The sequence below is a fragment of the Xenopus laevis genome, chromosome 6L (assembly GCF_017654675.1).
Source record: "Xenopus laevis strain J_2021 chromosome 6L, Xenopus_laevis_v10.1, whole genome shotgun sequence".
NCBI classification, from domain to species: Eukaryota; Metazoa; Chordata; class Amphibia; order Anura; family Pipidae; genus Xenopus; species Xenopus laevis.
In genome coordinates, this window is record NC_054381.1 from 141,365,265 (window position 1) to 141,383,335 (window position 18,071).

An 18,071-nucleotide genomic window follows, 5' to 3' on the forward strand; every position below is an offset into this window, starting at 1 on the left:
GAAAGAAGAAGCAGGCAGATAGTGTTCCCTGGAAGAACCCCCAGGTGCAGTTTTCTGCTGACAGGAGTAAATACAATGACTTAGGAGTGCCTAACATTTGGCACCTCCCAAGCAAAAAAAACGTTCCTTCTCCTTTAAAGAAGAACTAAAGCCTAAGTAGTAGACTAGAAACTTTGTACATTATGTTTTGGGCTTCTGTACCAGCCCAAGGCAACCACAACCCTTTATCAGTAAAGATCTGTGTCTCCAAAGATGCCCCAGTAGCTCCCCATCTTCTTTTCTGCTGATTCACTGCACATGCTCTTTGCTGCTGTCACTTACTGAGCTTAGGGACCCACTCACAATATACAGTACACATAGAATAGAAATGTCACAATATAAGGCTGATTAGTAATTACAGATAATTACTACATGGTATCAGAGAAACCAGTGCAAATAGCATCAGAATTTAATAACAGGCCAACCTCATTTTCTGCTTGATAATTTGTGACAACCCGTAAGCTTAGCTTCTCAACATCTGCTCAGAGCCCACTGAGCATGTGAGTGTCACAGACACTTTCCAACATGGTGACCCCCTGTGACAAGTTTGAAGTCCTGTATCATTGCTGCTATTGAGAATCTGAGGCTGGTGCAATAAGTTTGCAAACAAAATATGGCATTTTTAGCCATATTCATTTTTAGGGTTTAGTTCTCCTTTAAGGTATGAAGATCCAAAGTATAGAAACATCAGTTATCCGGAAAACCCCAGGTCCCTTGCATTCTGGATAACTGGTCGCATAACTGTACCATGTACAAACAATGGCACAACAAGGCCATAAGTTATATGACTGTATACATATAAATAAACTTTAAGGTGATGTCTACTATCAGTGATTATTAACCCTTTAAGTGCCACAGAACGTAGAATCTACGTTCTGTGGAAAAGTAACTTGAAATGCCACAGAACGTAGATTCTACGTTCTGCAGCACTTCCGGGTTCTGGAGCGGAGGAGCGGCTGTTAGAGGGGATTGGGGGGGTCACTTACACTCACTGCACTCACACACACGTGCACACGCACACGCGCACATAACATGTAATTTACCATTTGTACACACGCACACGCACATACATGGCATTGTGGCTTTTTTTTTTTTTTTCTTATCGCATCGTCTCTTTTTTTGGCTGAAAAAAATGTTTTATTGCCATTACGAATAGCGTATTCGCTAACCGTACAGTGCAATACCTTGTGTATGTTATTTCGGTGATTATATTGCAATTTTGGGTATTTTGGTGCATTTTTAACCATTTTATTGAATTTTTAGCCATTTTATTGCATTTTCAGCTCTGCATATGTTGTGTTCACTTGTTTCTAGCCGTATAACCTGTTTGGCCCAGCTAAAATATTCAAACTGTGATTTTGACAGCCGATAACACTAGTCTGGAAAAAAAACATTGATTTTTGTGGTTTTATTGGATTTTTTTGCATTTCACTCTTTACTGCCTTATTTTGTTTTGCCTTGTAAATTTTATCTACTATATATCCATTTGGGGGTCTCTGTGCGCCACATAGTTTGGTATATCTATGCATATTGGGCATCAAAGTGTTCAGTAGACCCCTGGAGTTCATATTTAGGATGTTTTATGCTGCTAAGTTATGAAATGTGGGGCATATAATGGGGTAAAATTCAAGCTTTGTGACGATTTTCAGAAATTTGATAAAAACCGTTATGTTCAGCATTGCTTTGCAGTTTGGCTGTTTGCAGTAGAAACACTTATTTACCCATATTGGATTCGTCAGAATGTGTACTTTCTGAAAATATATGGTTTTCTGGGGTCTCTGTACTGTTAGGGGGGGGTCTAATGTCGCATAATACACACACCGGGTGCTTATATTGCAGCAGCCAGCGCGTCAGCTGTGAAAATGTATATACACTATTGTCATTTGGGGGTCTCTGTGTGTCACATAGTTTGGTATATCTATGCATATTGGGCATCAAAGTGTTCAGTAGACCCCTGCCGTTCATATTTAGGATGTTTTATGCTGATAAGTTACAAAATGTGGGGCATATAATTGGGTACAATTCAAGCTTTGTGACGATTTTCAGAAATTTGATAAAAACCTTTATGTTCAGCATTGCTTTGCAGTTTGGCAGTTTGCAGTAGAAACACTTATTTACCCATATTGGATTCGTCTGAATGTGTACTTTCTGAAAATATATGGTTTTCTGGGGTCTCTGTATTGTTAGGGGGGTCTAATGTCGCATAATACACACACCAGGTGCTTATATTGCAGCAGCCAGTGCGTCAGCCGTGAAAATGTCTATACATATTGTCATTTGGGGGTCTCTGTGCGCCACATAGTTTGGTATATCTATGCATATTGGGCATCAAACTGTTTAGTAGACCCCTATGTTTATATTTAGGATGCTTTATGCTGGTAATGATACATGGACAATACGTTGCTGGAAAGTTGAAGCTTTGAGGCAATTTTCAGATATTTCACCAAAACCGCCAATTTTGGGAAAGCCTTGCGACTCAGTAGTTTGGAGCAATAAGGCATGGGTACCCATTTTAGATTCTGTAGAATGTGTACTTTCCAAAAATGTATGGGTTTGGGGGGTAAACATATATTTCTGTGTTTTTACCCCACAAAAATGCAGTCAATGTGTTGATCTTTCATTAGCTGAAGTTACCCACAGGACTATTTGTATGCGCTAACTTCATTTTGGGGCCTCTAAATGCCAGATACTTTGGTAAACCTATGAACAATGGCCACCAAACTGTTCGGAGGAACCCTGGCAATCATATTTAGGGTGCTTTTTATTGGTGCATAACGATACATGGGTGATATGGTGCTGAGAAGTTGAAGCTTTGAGGCAATTTTCAGATATTTCACCAAAACCGACAATTGTGGGAAAGCCTTGCGACTCATTAGTTTGGAGCAGAAAGGCATGGGTACCCATTTTAGATTCGGTAGAATGTGTACTTTCCAAAAATATATGGGTTTTGGGGGGTAAACATATATTTCTGTGTTTTTACCCCACAAAAATGCAGTCAATGTGTTGATTTTTCATTAGCTGAAGTTACCCACGGGACTGTTTGTATGCGCTAACTTCATTTTGGGGCCTCTAAATGGCAGATACTTTGGTAAACTTATGAACAATGGCCACCAAAATGTTCAGAGGAACCCTGGCAATCATATTTAGGGTGCTTTTTCTTGGTACGTAATGACACATGGGTGATATGGTGCTGGGAAGTTGAAGCTTTGAGGCAATTTTCAGATATTTCACCAAAACCGACAACTTTGGGAAAGCCTTGTGACTCAGTAGTTTGGAGCAATAAGGTATGGGTACCCATTTTAGATTCTGTAGAATGTGTACTTTCCAAAAATGTATGGGTTTGGGGGGTAAACATATATTTCTGTATTTTTACCCCACAAAAATGCAGTCAATGTGTTGATTTTTCATTAGCTGAAGTTACCCACGGGACTGTTTGTATACGCTAACTTCATTTTGGGGCCTCTAAATGCCAGATACTTTGGTAAACTTATGAACAATGGCCACCAAAATGTTCAGAGGAACCCTGGCAATCATATTAAGGTGCTTTTTCTTAGTACGTAATGACACATGGGTGATATGGTGCTGGGAAGTTGAAGCTTTGAGGCAATTTTCACATATTTCACCAAAACCAACAACTTTGGGAAAGCCTTGCGACTCAGTAGTTTGGAGCAGAAAGGCATGGGTACCCATTTTAGATTCAGTAGAATGTGTACTTTCCAAAAATATATGGGTTTGGGGGGTAAACATATATTTCTGTGTTTTTACCCCAGAAAAATGCAGTCAATGTGTTGATTTTTCATTAGATGAAGTTACCCACAGGACTATTTGTATGCGCTAACTTCATTTTGAGGCCTCTAAATGCCAGATACTTTGGTAAACCTATGAACAATGGCCACCAAACTGTTTGGAGGAACCCTGGCAATCATATTTAGGGTGCTTTTTCTTGGTACCCCACAAAAATGCAGTCAATGTGTTGATTTTTCATTAGCTGAAGTTACCCACGGGACTGTTTGTATGCGCTAACTTCATTTTGGGGCCTCTAAATGGCAGATACTTTGGTAAACTTATGAACAATGGCCACCAAAATGTTCAGAGGAACCCTGGCAATCATATTTAGGGTGCTTTTTCTTGGTACGTAACGATACATGGGTGATATGGTGCTGAGAAGTTGAAGCTTTGAGGCAATTTTCAGATATTTCACCAAAACCGACAATTGTGGGAAAGCCTTGCGACTTAGTAGTTTGGAGCAGAAAGGCATGGGTACCCATTTTAGATTCGGTAGAATGTGTACTTTCCAAAAATATATGGGTTTTGGGGGGTAAACATATATTTCTGTGTTTTTACCCCACAAAAATGCAGTCAATGTGTTGATTTCTCATTAGATGAAGTTACCCACAGGACTATTTGTATGCGCTAACTTCATTTTGGGGCCTCTAAATGCCAGATACTTTTGTAAACCTATGAACAATGGCCAACAAACTGTTTGGAGGAACCCTGGCAATCATATTTAGGGTGCTTTTTCTTGGTGCGTAACGATACATGGGTGATATGGTGCTGGGAAGTTGAAGGTTTGAGGCAATTTTCAGATATTTCACCAAAACCGACAATTTTGGGAAAGCCTTGCGACTCAATAGTTTGGAGCAGAAAGGCATGGGTACCCATTTTAGATTCTGTAGAATGTGTACTTTCCAAAAATATATGGGTTTGGGGGGTAAACATATATTTCTGTGTTTTTACCCCACAAAAAATGCAGTCAATGTGTTGATTTCTCAGTAGCTGAAGTAAAGTCCTGAACAATTTGGATGTGCTAACTTCATATTGGTGTCTCTAAATGCCAGATACTTTGGTAAACCTATGCATAATGGGTATCAAACTGTTCAGTGGACCCCTGGCAATCATATTTCAGGTGGTTTTTCTTGGTACCTAATATAGTTTGGGATATACGGAGCAGCAAAATAAAACCTTTGAAATGATTTTTCAGAATTTTGAATTTCTTTTTGAAAAACCGCTATGTTCAGACAAGCTTTTATGTTTGGTAGTTTGGAGTAGAGAGACATAGTTACCCATTTTGTAATCGGCAGAATGTGTACTTTTCAAAAATGTATGGTTTTCTGGGGTAAACCTACGGTTTCAGGATTTTTTGCCTTGGAATCTAAAGCATGCCGTTTTCTGCCTTAGTGCTTTCAAAATTCGGTAATATACTGCCGGGAGTTTTGCTGTACAGAAATCCTAAATCTCTCTAAAACTATACATATCTGGTATTGGCACGTTCGAGAGACATAGGGCTTTCCAAATCAGTTGGATTTTCATCCGTAAAATGAAATATTTTTCTGGTATAAATTTATATACAATGAAAAATGGTAATTTTTCATTTTTTTTTGGTATTTAGCACTATAAATTTTTTTGCACAGGTGGAAATACATGAAAACTCAGGCAGATTTAGAAAGCTCAGTTTCTACCGAAAAAAACAATGTATAGTTTGCCTAGGTAAACTATAGGTTTCCCCTCAGAAAATGCCCCTAAAGTGAGAGAGCACAAAATGTTTCAAAAACGGCTGGCATTTCGCGTAACCAAAATGTCAAATTCTGCTGGCACTTAAAGGGTTAAAGAACAGGAACATTATGTTTTATAATACAGAAGGTTTAGTGAGTAGTGGCACAAGCCTTCATGTGGTCATGGAGCTCTTTGTTGGCATCTAATATCTCTATATTGTGCAATATTTTTTACATTATTTCATATATAAATGCTACTTAGAGGTGTTGCTTGTGATGCATGACTCATTGAACCGTGTGCATTATAAGAATTAATTTACCTCACTCATATTAGAAGTTCTAAAGTTGCAGAAGAATCGGTGAACCCAAAACCAAAGAGCAAGCACAGTAAAATATACAATTGAATCTCAATTTTACATTAAGATTTTTAGTTTTCCCTAATTTTATGCCTTTTTTGTGGTCATAAACATATATATGTTGGTGGGACCACACTGCATTATGCATAATACATTTCCTTGATTTCACATTTTGCTTAATTTTACAGCCATGTAAAATGGGGGTTCTGCTGTGTCTCCAGAAGAGGAGTGATACAAATTTGTGATAGTTCTCTCATAAGCTCCAGTTATTGAAATTGTGTATTTAAACACAACAACTGTGTAATAATGATTATGTTTTATAAACCACAAATCATTTTCTGTATCTGCTTTGGTCTGGACAGTTCAATTGAATGTTGGTTACCACGCTAATAGAGAGGCAGGTGTAACTGATGAATTGAATGTTAGTGGCATTTCTATGGCAATGCAGAAATGATAATTTTAAAAGCATGATCACAGAGTAGATACGGCTTCCTTTTCAGATTTGTATCAGGCCTTTGCATGAAAAAGAGCTGCAAAAAGCTACTACAAATAATACAGTCCCCACCAGGAGATAATATTGAGGGTAATTGTGCTTTGAACTAAGCCTTCTGTAATCAAATTCAATATACATAGAAAACTCAAAGGGGGGAATTCACAAAAGTGGAGAGAGACCATTTTTGGAGTAAAAGTAATGGTAAACTGGAGTAAAATACTTTCTCCATATTCACAAACAGAAATCCGACTAAATTCTGACTCAACTGCCACTTTTCATATTTTAGTGAAAGAAAGATAGTTTACACAGGGCCGGAACTAGGGGTAGGCAGAGTAGGCACGTGCCTAGGGCGCAAAGCTGGGGGGGCGCCTGGCACGTACCGCCTCTGTCACCTACCTCTAGTCCGGTTCCGTTCTCTGATCGACTATCTGCGGTATTTAAGCTGGCGCCGCGACTGCCCGGCTTGCCTATGGCGCCTGGCCAGCACGGCCCGGCTCTGAGTTTACAGATACTTTTATGAATTTGTCTTTCAAAATGGCACAAAAACTACATTTTAAACAACATTTTCTCCCGACATTTTAAAAATGGAGTAAAGATCAATATAACTCTTCCCTATGTGTCAGATCAATTCTAAGTTAACTGGCTCTGCTTTGGTTCTCCCAATCTTTATTTCACACCTCTTGTAGGTGCCCCATTGGGGAATTATTATCATATTAATAGGGATTAGCATTTTATATTCAGGGCACAAGTTTCTGTCTAACCCTATAGGTGTAAAAGCCACATTAACAAAACAAGTAAAACATTGATTTAAAAAAAAAAGTGTATTTTATACAATTTGATAGGTAAAAAGTTTTTAACTCACACTTGCATTATTTTACTAGTTTTAGCATAATGAATGAGGCAATATTAGCAATTTGAGTGAATATATTATCTAAAGGAAAAGTAAAGCCTCCCAGCCATTATTTTAGTTTTAGCAGCACTTAGACACTGGACCTAAGAAAATAAAACCTATTTCTGATACAAATCCCTATATTATGCAAAATAGTATTTCTTGTATTTAGACCCTTATATCTTGTTACAGAAGTGGAATTACACAAACATGTAGGCAGATTTAGAAAGCCCAAGTTATTCTGAAAAAAAATGATGTATAATTTAAAATAAACCCCTCCCCCAAAAATTCCAATCTGGTGGCTGACTGACAGGTGTAGTAAGAGCTAAAGGAAACTTAGCTGTGTCGGAGGCGCCAATGAAGCAGGATGCCGGGGAAACCAAGCTTGGTATAAAACATAGAATCTTTATTAGTCCTGGTTAAAACACAAAGTGCGGGCAGGGCAGTAGTAAGAGCTAAAGATAAATTCAGAAAAAATGTCTTTAAAATGTAATGCAAAAGACTAAATTTGAAAACCTTCAGTGTTTAAAAGACAAATTTATGTCAGGGGGGGCCTATTGGCTCCCAGCGGGAGTTGTCAGGACCAAGGAGGAAGCTTCAGGGGTTAAAGTCCAAAATCGCAGTACAAAAGGGATAAGGCAAAATCGTAATCAAAGTCCAGGCAAGAGTTCAAAGGCAGGCAGAATATTAGCAAAGTATAAGTCCAGGCAAGGTCAAAGTTGAGGAATCAGTACAAGAGGAATTTAGGAACACCCAGGAACGAAGGTAGCAATTCCTGTACTCGGGCATTGAAGTGGTGTCCCCGCGTGACGTCATCGCGCCGGCGTCACAGCACCGGCGCCTCCGCTACCCACGTGGTAGCTTTGGGCACGCCTTCATGGATTCCACGCCGAAGAGGAAGGACACTCCGTCGGGAGCTCCTGACAATTCACAAAAGTGGAGATAGCGGTTTGTGAATTTGGTGGAAAATACAACATTTTTATCTCCACTTTTATTTTGTCTCAGTATCGCCACTTTTGTGAAATAATGTTGGCAACGCAACACCCTCCTGAGTTGAAATTGTACCAAAAGCAATGAATGATGACATCTGCTTTGGGTTTGGAAGAAACCCATGGTTGTTTTACAAAAGAAATGTTTGAATGATATAAGTAATGCTTTTACATTCAGCACTGTTAGGGAACAGCTACATACAAATTGTCTTAGTTCTTTTAGATGACTGCCCACCAGAACATTACTCTTCTGGGGACAACCAATTACTGACTTGCCATGGTGATGAAGCCTCAGTGACACCAGCTCCAATGAGGAAGAAAGATATTCTTCCAATTCCAGTTAGATAGCTGTGTATATCACTGTCCACTAACATCTAGAGATCTATAGTACATACACATTTTTGTTGTTCAAATTACATTGGTTTTAATCTTTGTTTTGGAGCTTTAAAGATTGGTAGAAGGGTTAAGTAGAAAGTAGAAAGTGTGCACACTTACAGCTTCATCTGGTGTAGAAATACCCCCAAAGTTATTTTTATTGCAGAATGCAGAGAAGTTGGTCAACTTTTTTTCAGGGTTCAGTTTTGCACATTGTACATTTGTACCATCTGAAATAATATTGGCTAGTGTTATTTTTGTGTACAAGCTGCTATGAGAAATGGGTTGTTTTGAATAAAAATGTACAATAAAAATTTGCCATGAAAAAAATTCACCAAGTCGTGATGGATTTTAAAGTCTTATTTCCCCTTCTTTGTAACAGTTTTTCAGATTACAAATTCTCTTCTCAAGATTTAGAAGTGCATGCTTGTTTAAGGAATATTTTACAGCATTAACTGTATCTTTGGTGTGTATTTGCATCAGTTTGGCTGTAGAATATAGTGGTTTCAAATCCCAATAGACATGACACAGAGAGAAGTGAAGAAAGGGTAGAAATAAGGAAGGATATATTTTGCAATTGTTATATGCTGTTCCTATATACTGCTTCTAAAGGCCGGGTGGCAACCCTAGCTCTTATCCATTGCTTAAAATATTCAGGCTCATGTCACTGAAGGAACTTCTAAATACTGTTATCTCTTTAGTGTTTTGTCTGATAAATTTTAGCCTTTGGGCTACTGACTGCCAAAGAAGTAATGCATGTCTAGGTGTAGGTTGTAGGCACGAACTGGGAGCATAGGGCAGGCAGAATATGGTACGCAGGTAGCATAGGACAGGCAGAGTATGGCATACTCAAGTAGCATAGTGCAGGCAGAGTATGGCACACACAGGGAGCCTAGAGCAGGCAGAGCATGGCACACACAGGGTGCATAAGGCAGGCAAAGTTTGGCACACACAAAGAGCATAGACTCTTAGGGCCTTATGTTTTTTTTAACCACAGCCCAGAATTCCACTGCAATTGAACAAGCGGGAAACTGTGGCACACACTACTAGATACCAACAATGTGTCAATGTGTGCATCATTCTAATTTATTGGCAAATCATGCAGAGTAAATGCCTTTTAATGTGGGTGAGAGATGGCTTTTTTACACCTCCCCTGCATGCATGCTAAACCTAAACTTAAAGGGATACTCTCATGGGAAAACATGTTTTTTTCAAAACACATCAGTTAATAGTGCTGCTCCAGCAGAATCCTGCACTGATATCCATATTTCAAAAGAGCAAACAGATTTTTTTATATTTAATCTTGAAATCTGACATGGGGCTAGACATATTGTCAGTTTCCCAGCTGCCCCAGTCATGTGACTTGTGCTCTTATAAACTTCAGTCACTCTTTACTGCTGTACTGCAAGTTGTAGTGATATCACCCTCCCCCCCCTGAGCAGCCTAACAAAAGAACAATGGGAAGGTAACCAGAGAGCATCTCCCTTAGGGCAGTGACACACCAGGAGATTAATCGCTAGCGATAAATCGCTGCTTCTCTGGGCAACTAATCTCCTGCACTCTCCAATATAAAGCTTTCCCAAAGGCAATAATGTGAATCGCTGGTGGTAAAACCCATGTGTCGCTACAGTCTCCCAAAATCGTTTGGAGTTTCCTCTTGTAGCAACTTCAAGTGATTTTGGGAGACTGAAGTGACACATGGGTTTTACCACCAGCGATTCACATTATTGTCTATGGAAAAGCTTTTACTTGAGAATGCAGGAGATTAGTTGCCCAGAGAAGCAGCAATTTATCGCTAGCGATTAATCTCCTGGTGTGTCACTGCCCTAAAGTGCAGGCACAAGTGACATGACTGGGGCAGCTGGGAAACTGACAATATGTCTAGCCCCATGTCAGATTTCAAAATTGAATATAAAAAAAATCAGTTTGCTCTTTTCAGAATTGGATTTAAGTGCAAAAGTCTGCTGGAGTAGCACTATTAACTGATGCAATTCGAAGAAAACATATTTTCCCATGACAGTATCCCTTTAATGGCTGGTCAAAGGAAGGTGTAAAGTATGGATTAACTTGTGACAATAGAGAAGCTAGTTGCTCCTTACATCTCAAAACTTGTCTCTATGGTTTAGGTCAAGGCTGTCCAACTGGCGGCACGCCAGACCCAGACTGAAACTGCCCACATTGTTCTCCTGTTCACACCTTATACAAAATGCTAATGGGGCACCGGCACTGTGTCACTGTATGTAGTACATATTAGACTGGTCCTGATTTTCCTGTCTCCTGCTCTGTTCTGTCTTCCCTATGCACCCTGTGTTTGCCATACTCTGGATGACCTATGATCCCTATGGAACATAAGCCTGGTATTTGTTCTGGGGGTTTGTTAGCATTTGAAAATTATTGTTAGGGGCCCCTAAGGTGTTTTATCATATGCTGGGGTACTGTATTATACACAGGGGAGGAGGAGGCATATGGATTGATTGGTATGTCTTAATATGACTTAACTTTTTGTCACGTATGAGTGACATCCCTGCCGGTGCCGGGCCAAGGTAGTTTGGCACCCTAGGCAAGAGCTTCACTCAGTGCCCCTTGTCCTGCATTACCATTTCCCTCCTTACCATGATGTTTTTTAAATAAAGAAAGCAAGAAAATGTACCACACTTTTTCATTTATTTTACTGCCCCCTGTACCTGTACCAGCAAGTCCAGCAGACATCCATCATACAGCCCTTCAGCAGCCATCATATTGCCTCAATCTTTACCTGTGTCAGCAGCAGCCAAAAATAAATCTATTCACATCATATTGCCCCCAAATATTTATGTACCTGTGTCAGCGCCCAGCCCAGCAGCAACAGCAAACATATGGCCCCGGCCCAAATCTGTACTTGGCTGTGCCAGCAAGAAGCTTCAAACTTTCACAGTAATAGAAAGAATGTCTTCAATTCAGTGCAACTGTGCAGGGCTGAGAGCAGCGAGAGCCACACCAAGCAGGCCGCCAGCTCTCTGCCTCTCTCTGTCACCCAATAGCATCAGTCATGTCATTGACGCATATACACACGTCGCACTGCCGCACCGCACAGAAGGAGCTATTACTTGCCGTCAAGATAGAAGGTGAAGGAGGTTGATTCCACCCAACTGAGTGACCATGATTACTGAAACAAATTATTAAACAAACGCTTGAAAAAAAATAAAAACCCCATTAAAAGTGCACCCCTCAATGATGGTGTCCTAGACAGCCGCCTACCCCTAGTTCCAGCCCTGATCCCTACAGTGAGCACCAACCATCTGGTTTTTTGGTGTGCTATTAAGGTGGACATGGTCTTGTGGTAACATGTGTTTGGTTTAAAGTGGGTGTGGTCTAAAAACAGGGAGTGGCTAACACTGGCTTCCATTATCGGCCCTCCACCATGTAGATTAGAAAAATTCCGGCCCTCTGTACCATATAACTTGGACAGCACTGGTTTAGGTGAAATCAACGCACAGTAAATACCTTCATTGCCATGGTACAAATTCCAATGAAAATGTTCAACGTACAATGGATTCAAATGTGCCACTGCTTTTGTGCAGTGCAGCTTTATAAATGAGGCCCCTATTGTTCTCAACATTGACTGGTAGGGTTCATTTTCATTTGTACTTCAATAGTAGAGCTGCGGGTTGCAGATTCCTGGTTTTATATATCTTTTTTTTATCCTCTGTGAGTGGAATGATTGTTATTCGATATCCGCCAGGTTGATAGAATGACAAGAATCTTGTTAGCAATGAAAATGAAAGTCACTGAAGGGGAGAGATGAATAGATTAGAGGGAGTGCAATAGGTTGGCGTGAGTATAAGTCGGCCGAGTTCAGCAATTAAAAGACTTGCAGCAGGAGTTTTAAAGGGATACTGTCATGGGAAAAAATGTTTTTTTCAAAATGAATCAGTTAATAGTGCTGGTCCAGCAGAATTCTGCACTGAAATCCATTTCTCAAAAGAGCAAACAGATTTTTTTATATTCAATTTTGAAATCTGACATGGGGCTAGATATTTTGTCAATTTCCCAGCTGCCCCAGGTCATGTGACTTGTGCTCTGATAAACTTCAATCACTCTTTACTGCTGTACTGCAAGTTGGAGTGATATCACCCCCCTCCCTTTCCTCCCCCAGCAGCCAAACAAAAGAACAATGGGAAGGTAACCAGATAGCAGTTCCCTAACACAAGATAACAGCTGCCTGGTAGATCTAAGAACAACACTCAATAGTAAAAACCCATGTCCCCCATTCAGTTACATTGAGAAGGAAAAACAGCAGCCTGCCAGAAAGCATTTCTCTCCTAAAGTGCAGGCACAAGTCACATGACCAGGGGCAGCTGGGAAATTGACAAAATGTCTAGCCCCATGTCAGATTTCAAAATTGAATATAAAAAAATCTGTATGCTCTTTTGAGAAATGGATTTCAGTGCGGAAGTCTGCGGGAGTAGCACTATTAACTGACGCGTTTTGAAAAAAACATGTTTTCTGATGACAGGATCCCTTTAAGATAGTTTGCAGGAGTGTTCTTTATTCCTATAATCATCGCATCCCCGTGTTTGCGGCGCTGATCCTGGACAAAACTCGGACAGCAGCGTTGAATACAAAATTCAGGCTTTATTCCATACACACAGAAAAGTGATTAAGCGGTGGGTAGGTATACACGCTGACTTACGCGTTTCTTGCCGGATCCACCGGCACTTCCTCAGAGTCAGTGAATATCACGTGACTCTAGAATTAAATAGCAACAGTTTCTGACATCAGTGCTCTAAAACACAGGTGCGGTCTAATTAATCAACAACAATCAATGTGCAAATATTCATATGTGACTACATATTGTGTCATTAATAAAAAATAAAAAGCTTAAAAACATAACTCGATATCTATATTCTTCATATTGTTTGTGCAATGTGCCATAATCGACAATAAATATATATGTCATATTTCAATGATTAGTCAAATTTATATATGCAGCCGTATTATTTTTTACAATCGTGTTATTTATATATAAAGCCTGTTATTTAAATTAACCATTTAGGTTCACACTAATGATTTAAAGTGATTTTATAAAAACATTAATAAGACATGTATGAAAATTTAAAACGATATCTATTCTCTTTAGAAGACTGGTTAAATAATTCTTATACTATTGTTTCAATTTATATTTCATTTCGTGTATTATGACAGTATGTTTCAATTTATAACCAGTTGCAACTTCTAAACTGTTGCATTCTTTCTAGTGTCATGTTTATTTTAGCAGGTATAATATAATAAATGGTATTAATCTGTTCATATTTTTGACTATTATTGTTCATTATTATATTTCAATCAATTCCATACTTCATAGTTTATTATTATTTTTTACATTTTTTAAGATTTTTTTCTCTTTAAGATTTTTTTTCCCTCTTTAAATATAATATTTCTATCTATATAATGAAATGTTTATAATTATTATATAATATCACAGATTAATGTCCACAACAGGTAGGATTTATTAATTTGTATATATTCAATATAATTAGCCCATTTCTCATCACGCATTTACTATAGTATATTTTGATTTAGCTTTATGAAATATAGCCTAATCTCATTATGCGGTATATCTAAAAGCTATATTCAATTCTATATGGGTATATTTTTAGATTTGAAATTCCAGTAACATTTTATTTCTATACTTTATCTGATTCTTATAATCATTGAAATTCCAATAACTTTTTATTTCTATACTTTATCTGATTTTTATAATCATTGTTTCACCCCTTATTATTCTCACATACACTTACGGCTGTCTGTTATTCATCATGATAGTTCATAAAATTCAAAGTTTTTTGTATAGGTGTCCTAATTATCTTAAGAAGTATTTTATATCTGCTTCTTTATTAAGGCCTTTGGGTTTAACTGTTTTCAGTGTCAATATCCAATAGAATTCTTTCTTAGAAAGTATCTCCTCTATATCTCCTTTCCTCTTACTAGATCTAATCACTTCTATCACTTGAAATGTTATATAATGTTCATTGGCCTGATGTTTCTCTATTACATGTTCAGCTACTGCAGATGAAATGTCCCTTCTATTGATACATGCTAAATGCTCTAAAACTCTGTCTTTAAACCTTCTGGTAGTTTTACCTACATATTGTTGTCCACATTTACATGTGGCTAGATATATCACATTCACAGTTCTGCAATTAGCATACATCCTGTTTTTATAAAGTTTGTTTGTATTCGTACTTATAAACTGATCTGACCTATTGATGAACCGGCAACATTTGCATATGTTAGCTCCACACTTGTAAGTACCCAAAGTTTTCATCCAATTCTCCTTACTTTCTTTTTTGATATCAGGTAACATACTAGGTACTAATTTATCTCTCAAGTTTGGGCAACGTCTATATACTATCTGTGGTTTTTTCAATTGCATGAATGATAGAATGGGATCTCTCTGAAGTAATGACCAATGTTTATAAATTATTTTCTGTATTTTTTTTGCCTCCATACTATATGTAGTTATAAATCTTGTCCTTCCATCTTTTTGTTGTGATCTAGGATGTTCAGGTGTCTTAAGTAAGTCTGCTCTATTTTTCCTAATCGCATTTTCATAGGCTTTTTTGACACAATCAATTTCATACCCCCTAGATATAAGTCTGTCCCATAATTCCATAGATCTCTGGTGAAAGGTGTCCCAAGTAGCACAGTTACGCCTTAGTCGGATAAACTGGCCAGTCGGTACACCTCTCAGCAAAGGTTCAGGATGGCTGCTTTTTCTGTGTAACAGTGAATTCCTACTAATGGACTTTCGGTATACATCTGTAAGGATATGTGAATTCTCAATTTTAAATTGTATGTCAAGAAAATCCATTGTCAGTTTGTCCCTCTTATATGTAAAACATATATTGTTGTTGTTGTCATTGCAATATTGTACAAACTCCTCCAAAAGTTGGTCATTCCCCTCCCAAATTATAATCAAATCATCGATATAGCGATGGTAACTTTTTATGTTTTTCCTATAGGGGTTATTGTCTGTAAGGATGTAATATGTCTCAAACCACCCCATAAAGAGGTTGGCATATGATGGGGCAAATTTTGCCCCCATCGCTGTGCCACGCCTCTGTAAATAATATTGACCTTCAAACATGAAGTAATTATGTCTTAACAGATAGTCCACTGCATCAACTATATATTGGTTCTGTTCAGGTGTGTAAAATTTCAATTCTCTTAGCCAAAACTGTAAAGCATGTATCCCATTATGATGAAGTATCGATGAATATAATGCTGAAACATCCATTGTGACCCAGGTATAATTTTCCTTCCATTCAACATCTTTTAATTCACTTATTGCATCTCCACTATCTCTCAAATATGAAGGTAAACCAACCACCATTGGTTGTATCAGTTTATCAACATATTCGCTCAACTTTTCATTGAGAGATCCAATGCCTGCAATTATTGGACGTCCCTGGGGTTTATGCAAATCCTTGTGTACTTTGGGAAAGGCATGAAAGATAGGAATTTTTGGGCATTCTACCTTTAAATATTGCAATTCATTATCATTGAGTATGCCCTCATTTCTACCATACTGTAAAAAATCAAACAGTTTTTTTTGAAAAAGTGTTGTAGGGTCACTATCCAATTTGCCATAATTGTCAGGATCATCAAGTTGTCGCTTTATGTCAGATATATAATATTCTCGGTTCAAGATGACTATAGAGCCCCCTTTATCCGACTTCCTTATTACTATATTATCATTCGTTCTTAAAGATTCTATTGCTTGGTATTCTTGTTTATTTAAATTGTTCATATTTGAAATTTTATGTTCATCAAATAATGTATGTAAATCTGTGATTACCAAGTCATAGAATCTTTCTACGAACGGTCCCTGATGAGTTGTAGGGTTAAAATGTGATTTCACTTTTAGGTCCGTATGTATTATTTTAGTATTAGAGTTACTTTCTGTTTCTTCCATTGGTTGAATAGCATCTATTGTATTGTCTGTATTTAATCGGTCTATAATCTCTAATACATCTTGTATGTCTCTAATATGTGTTCTTTATTACTTCCAATCTAAACACACCCACCCTTGGAATAACATTTAGCCAACACTTGCTATTCAATGATTGACTAGGTCTCTATTATAACCTATTATAATTATAATCTATTAGAGGAAGCTATAGCTGTGGAATTAAAATCTCAGACAGTTATTCATGTATCAACACAGCACACTACTGTATTGTATTGTTTGTATTTTGATACCTTTTTGTATGTATTATTTATTGTTGTTTTCACTTTTGGTATATTAGTAAAGCAACATATACCATAACCTGAAAGTGATATAGTACATGTGGTTTGTTCATCACTCGACCACTTCATCTCATCCTATGACATCAATAGAAACTAAAATGGTCAGCATTTGCCAGTTATACTAAAAAACATACTTCCCAACAGCAAGCAACACACGATGCAATAATATTAATAATAACTTTGAATGCTGGGAGATATCATTTGCAAAACCTATTGAGCCACTAGCACAATCTTTTTTGCTCTTCTTGGCATTTGGGTTTTTTGAAAGGTTTAATATTTCTAGAATTAGACATGTAGCAACTGTATATCATATATGCTCAGACGTTATAGCCACAAATACTTATAATTATATTGGGTTTTGTGGTAACTTAAAGGGATACTGTCATGGGAAAATGTTTTTTTTTCTTCTTTTTCAAAAAGCCGCTCCAGCAGAATTCTGCACTGAAATCCATTTCTCAAAAGAGCAAAGAAATTTATTTATATTTAATTTTGAAATCTGACATGGGGCTACACATATTGTCAGTTTCTCAACTGCCCCCAGTCATGTGACTTGTGCTCTGATAAACTTCAGTCACTCTTTACTGCTGTACTGCAAGATGGAGTGATATCAACCCTCCCTTCCCTCTTTCTGAAACATGACCAGGCAAAACGACCTGAGATGGTGCCTACACACCAATACTAGAAATAATAAAAAATACGTTTGCTGGTTCTGGAATTAAATTTTATTTAGTAGAGTGAGTTATTTGCAGTCTAAACAGTGTAATTTAGAAATAAAAACTACATAATTAAAATCATGACAGAATCCCTTTAAGTAATTCTCTGAATGGTTGCTATTAAGTAAATGTAGGGGATCAGACAAATCCCTCCCCTGTTTTTCTTTCTGTGATATCATCCAGCCCAGTTACAGGCTGGAGAGCCATCCGATTGGCTGGAAGCCCCGGTGCATCTTACAGTTTGTTTTATTGCAAACTGAGGCGTGTTCCTCAGTGTTCCCTCGGGGGAGGCACTGCGCTGTAAATCCTAGTTCCCATTACTTTTCATACGCAAAAGGTACTTAGAGCGCTGAATTGTCAAGGGTTAATTGCTATTTAAAGAGACAGTAACTAAATTAGGGTTATATTAACATTACACAGTGCTTCCCTGCCT